The following is a 6,437-nucleotide window of genomic DNA, read 5'->3' as shown; positions in this document are numbered from 1 at the left end:
GCTTACGACCCACTACGACCCGTTAAGGTAGCTTACGCCACTTTAACGTGTCGTTCGCGCGAAAGCGCGTTCGGGACGCCTAACTTATATGCCTTAACATATCTAATTGTGTTGTATAATCAGTTTAGATGTCAAAACAAGTGTTACATATGCTTAAAATGAAATTATACAAAAAAGGGCATTTTGATCATTCTCCTAAGGCATATAAACTACCTATCATACAACTAACTAAACGAAGTGACGATAAGGTATAACCTCGAAAGGTTATTCCCTATAAAACTGTGGTCACATTATATGTTTGGTCGGATCCTAATGATCGACAAAACGGGTCAGGTTCGTAAGTCTAAGCGATTGATTAGATCGCTTACCTTACGACTCTACACCAGCACTAAACCTAAAGTGACGAGCTAAACATGTTGAAACATGTTTAACTAAGTTAGAAAACATGTTTTGATATCAAAACAAACGGTTTTGATATCCGAGAGTAATTTGGTTACAAAATACGCATGAACACGCATTTTGGCTGAAACTACGACTCGTCACTACACCTAATCAACGTGGTAATCAGTAGGTATAGTCACTAGGGACTATAACCATCGTGATTACGCTCACGTTCCGAAGTTCAAATGAACTTGGTGTTGACCATAGACTGGTCAATGCAGAAAGTCAAACAAATTTTGACTTTCACGCTTAAAATGCAAAAAAGAACGAAAGAACACTTACAAATGGTCCAAGAATGGAAGTTTGATTCCAAGTATTCTCAGGTATGAAGAGAAGATCACATCAACTTAGAGAAATCTCAGAATCAAGTGTGAGTTGGGAGTGAAGTGGGTGGGGGTATTTATAGGAAAACAAGAACCGTTAGGATCGTTTCTCGATTCCCGAGCTTTAATCTCAACCTTACACTTGCACCCACTGATTTGGTAAACTAGGGGAGTCCAAAACCAGCCCATAGAATCAAGGAAACCATGTGCAAAACAATGGGAGCAGCTGGGTTTTGATAAAATGAAATCTGCTGAGCTGGGGAGGACTTACGGACCATAAGCACCACCATACGATCCGTAAGGACCTTGTGTGCTGGCAGAAACTTTCAGCAATTGGCAGAACAGTCCCCTGCATCTCCAAACTTGATTTTTGATGCGTTTTGACACGTTTAAGCCCCGTTAACCCCATTTTAAGGCTCTAAAATGAAGTTAAAGTATAGGGAACATGAAACATAAATATCTTGGATGTCGGTTCGTTTGGTCGTACGATCGCGTTGTTCGGTTAATTACGACGAAACACGAACGGTTACGAAAAACGATCCAAATTACGCGACGAATGAGATTTTATCATGCCAATCACTATAATAAAATATTTTAATGATGAAATAAATTTTTGGATGTCCGGATATATTCAGAACGTAAGATATGCGCGAAAATGCAAACTTATGCACTTTTTGACGCTTTTAGTCCCTACTGATCATTAAAGTTTATTTTTGCGCACCAAATACCTCAAAGCCTATTTCTAAGCTATGTGAAGGATATTTAGAGCATGTTTAACTTATGATCAAGTTTAGGAATGTGCAATACTATGTGAATCATCAGACTTTCGCAGTTTGACGCAAATAGTCCCTGAGTGTGCATAAACTTGTTTTTGACATACCAAAGCCTTAGAAACTTATTTCTAAGTTATCTAAAAGTTATTTAAGGTATGTTAAGCCTATGTCACTGTTCCGGAGTGTTTGTCGCATTAAACTGAGTATGTTTACGTATCAGTTCGCGTTTAACTTTCAAGAAAACGATTTAAAGTTTGAAAATCAACTAGAATCAAAATGTGAAATTGTGAAACCAAAATAAACAAATTTTTGAGACCAAAACGCATTGTTTCTTTGATAAAAGATAGTGTCCTACATTGTGTGTGTTTACGGAGCACAAGTGTCATAGTCTCCCCTACTTTAGGAAATTTCGTCCCGAAATTTATTCAAAGGAGACCGTGGAGTGGAATTGAAACAACTGATGGATAAGCAGATTGCTAGATCCCAAATATGCGGAGCATCATTTGGAAATTTTAGGGAATTCAAAAATGTGATTTGGGATATTCAGAGTGTCTCAAGGTATTCAATCCTTTGAAACTTGTGATAGTCGACTAGTGTTTAAAAATCATTTAAGTATGGCACTATGTTATACTAAGCTCCTAGTGTAATTCCTAGCAAATAAAGGGGGTGTACATTCAAGCCCTACACGTACGCGGTTTCTATCATCCCACGAGGTACATCCAATGCACCATGAGCATCTCATGCATAGGAGACGGGTCAACATACCTATGGCATCAAGATCGTCACCTTTAACACCATAATATACTCCCGGTCGTCTCAATTTGAGTTAATGAATGTACTCGCTATCATCTATCGGAAATAACCACACAAATAACACTAAAACACATAATCATATAAAGGTCCAAGATAACATAAAATCACCAAGTGATCTCAGTAACGTCCTGAAGAATAACACAATATGAACACTTATATATAGGAAGTACCATCGGCGTATCCACCGTGTTCTTATCACATCATACTTCTCCTGTTACCTTAATCACTCTAGATTTTATGCCACCATACTTAACAAGGCTTACTATGATTCTCATGCGTCGAAACTCATAATTAAGTGTGCACCCATAATTACTTGTTTCGTCACATGGTCCACATAGCTCCTGTTGTTAAGCAAGGTAAACAAATAATAAGGTCGAACTATCGTCTAAATCAAATAAACATCGTTATAACATAACATCTATCAAATCGAATCGTATTCTATACTAGCAATGATAACACTACTTATTTTGCATATAACAAATTTAGTAGTAGGTATTTTATTCTAGTACAAATATTTTTATATGTTTCATACTTAACCAAACAGGTAAAATGCAACATATACAAATCATGCATTGTCATCATAATAGGAGCATATCGAGGAAAATATTTTCAAATCATGCGCTAGGTATGCTAAGTTAACAGACTAGGTACATTAAATCAACATACGAAGCAAATTGTATTTATAATCATATACTATACATATCAGATAAACAAATCATGCATGTAATGTTATGATCATAAAACAGTATTAACTTATTCACAGAATTCGTATTGATCGTGTCACCACGTTCGTACGAAGGCACCGGAGTGCAATTTATATTATCCTAATATTATAAGGTTTAGTTCCTACAGAACGGAATCCTCAAAATCAGCATGAAATTTTAAACCACACATAGTGTAATCACATTAGAGTTTGAAATTTGGAAAATGGATAGAGATAAACTTTTGTAATATTTTTGGATGAGAGAATACAAACCGGGTTAATGGTTTATATCATAAATTCTTTACATGTTAAAAATTTATTGCTTTTAAGACAAAAAATGTTTTTAAATTAAAATTTTAAAATAAAGAAACTTTGTGTTGAAATTTTAAAAAATCTCATCCAAATGGTAAAAATTTGAAATTTTAAAAGACAAAGGTAGTATCTTGAAAATAAATTACGATCTCGTAGAGTCGTGAAATGAAATGAGATTCACTTCAATGGTATCGAATCAAACATATCACCGAAGGTAATATGATGAAATGGTATTGGGAAAAGAAGGATGCTTCGATTGTCATAAAGAGCAAACACATTACCGAGGGTAACATGAATGAGTAGGGTTACAAAGGTCGTTTAAAAATAAATCGGTAGGGTTAGGATGGATAGCTTTTTATAATGCTTCACGAAGACATGCTTTAGCCTATAAGTGGACACTCACCCTAAGAATTCCCAGGTAAGAGTGACTGGTCCGAAAATGCGGATTTGTACGAACACTCTAGCCTTAGATAGAAAACTCGGGGTACAGGCATCCACCCTTCCAGATTGCATGTGTTCACATTATCAAAACCCAAGATTTCAATGAAAAACGTTTGAAGAAAACATTTGAGAAATCTTTTGATACAAATCGTTTGAGATAAAACATGTTGTGAAATATTTGGACAAAACGTTTGAGAAAAACATTTAAGAGAACATTTTGAGGAATACCTCAAGGCATAAAGCCTAAGGTTCAAAATAAATCATCTAAGGTTAGATGATTCGTAATTCATAGAGCAGTTGTGGCACGAATAAGGATGAGGATTAGGAAAGAGCTCCTAAGTCTACTCATGTTTGGGTCCTAGGAAGGTTATAGACTAGGTTCAAGGCATGCTAATAACCTAATTCCCAATAACCAGTGCTCTGATACCAATCAGTAACACCCCAACCGCGTAATATAACAACACGCGGCGGAAATATCGGGGAGTCACGTTAAAAATTGCTCACAACTACCGGCACTAAATTGTTTCAATATCATTAACATCGTTTTACAAACAAAGAATACATGTAATTGTTCTTTTAATTTAGAAGTCTAAGGCCCGAATGCAGTCCTATGCGTTGTATACTTGAAACAGTCGAAAACCTGAAGGTTATAGACTAGGTTCAAGGCATGCTAATAACCTAATTCCCTATAACCAGTGCTCTGATACCAATCAGTAACACCCCAACCGCGTAATATAAAAACACGCGGCGGAAATATCGGGGAGTCACGTTAAAAATTGCTCACAACTACCGGCACTAAATTGTTTCAATATCATTAACATCGTTTTACAAACAAAGAATACATGTAATTGTTCTTTTGATTTAGAAGTCTAAGGCCCGAATGCAGTCCTATGCGTTGTATACTTGAAACAATAAAAAACCTGAAGGTTATAGACTAGGTTCAAGGCATGCTAATAACCTAATTCCCTATAACCAGTGCTCTGATACCAGTCAGTAACACCCCAACCGCGTAATATAAAAACACGCGCCGGAAATATCGGGGAGTCACGTTAAAAATTGCTCACAACTACCGGCACTAAATTGTTTCAATATCATTAACATCGTTTTACAAACAAAGAATACATGTAATTGTTCTTTTGATTTAGAAGTCTAAGGCCCGAATGCAGTCCTATGCGTTGTATACTTGAAACAGTCGAAAACCTGAAACATATGCGAAAACAGTCAGCATAAAAATGTCGGCGAATACATAGGTTTTATTAGCCAAATAAATGGCAAAACATTTGGTATTAATCTTAATTGTGAAAACTCGTGACAAAATAGGTTTATATATGGCAATATGATATTTACTAAGTCATTTTATGCCTTATATCATAAACTCGATTAAACCATCGTAAAAACTCGTTAATATGTTATTAGGAATCCAATCAAGGATTAATAATAACTTGTTTTGAAATAACTCAAAACTTATATAAGTATTATATAAATCAAATCAATGAGTTCTAATAATACTTCAGATATCTTTCTAAAAATCTAACACATAGAAATATGGAAGATTCTACAAAGATTTGGATAATCAAACATTGAAACAATTGTACACAAAACCCTAAAGTGATCCAGATAACGCTAAAAGAATAATATAATAAGAACACTTATATATAGGAAGTACCAGGGTGTATCCACCATGTTCTTATTGTTGGTGCATACATCTGTCGACTTCGCTTGAAATGACTTTATGCAGTTTCAAGCGGAATCACAACTTAGTTAATTCCGCTTGAACTACACTTTGACACTTTCAAGCGGAATCTAAACTCTATAAATAGCATCCCAAGCGAAATCAGTTTGATGAGTTCTGAAATTGGATACCGAGGTGCTACCGGTTTATCCTGTGATTGTAATCAGTGTTATATCAATCAGAAAGCATTTTAAAGTGATTTGCAAGTTGTTTCGAAGTTTATTTCTCTGTTTCTATCTTTGAAATAGATAAAAACTCCTCTGAACGACTCGTTTGGGTCTGAAAACGATCCTACAAGTGGTATCAGAGCTCAGGAGGAGGAGGAGTTCTTTTCGATTCAGCTCAAAATTTCTGTTTTCTACACCTTCTTTTCAAAATCAACAAGTTTTTACGGTTAAAATCAGCTATTTTTCTCTCATATGGTGTAAAACTGTGTTTTAACAAATCCTTAAAAGTTTCAGGCTAAAATTCGAATTAAAAGTGACTAAAATGGACTAAAAAGGTAATTCCGCTTGAAAGAACATATCTGATTCCGCTCGAGATTGTTATTTCGCTTGAAAAATCACTTAATTCCGCTTGAAAATATCTTATTCTGCTTCAGTGGGATATTCCGCTTGAATAGTTTCAAGCGAAATCAAGTGATTCCGCTCCAACTATCTTATTCCGGTTGAAAAGTTTCAAACAAAATCAGTGATTTCGCTTCAAACGTTATTCCGCTTGAAATTCAAACGAAATCAAGTGATTCCGTTTGAACTTCTTATTTCGCTTGAAATCTTATTTCGCTTGAAGTTGTTTATTTCAGGTGATTTCGCTTGAAGTGTGCTAATTTTGAAAAACGTGTTACTGAATCATGAGTGAAGAATTTTATAACGCGTTTGCCACATCTTCGACTACTCCAG

The sequence above is a fragment of the Helianthus annuus genome, chromosome 11, assembly GCF_002127325.2.
Source record: "Helianthus annuus cultivar XRQ/B chromosome 11, HanXRQr2.0-SUNRISE, whole genome shotgun sequence".
In the NCBI taxonomy this organism is placed as follows: domain Eukaryota; kingdom Viridiplantae; phylum Streptophyta; class Magnoliopsida; order Asterales; family Asteraceae; genus Helianthus; species Helianthus annuus.
Note: the sequence above shows the minus strand (reverse complement) of the source record.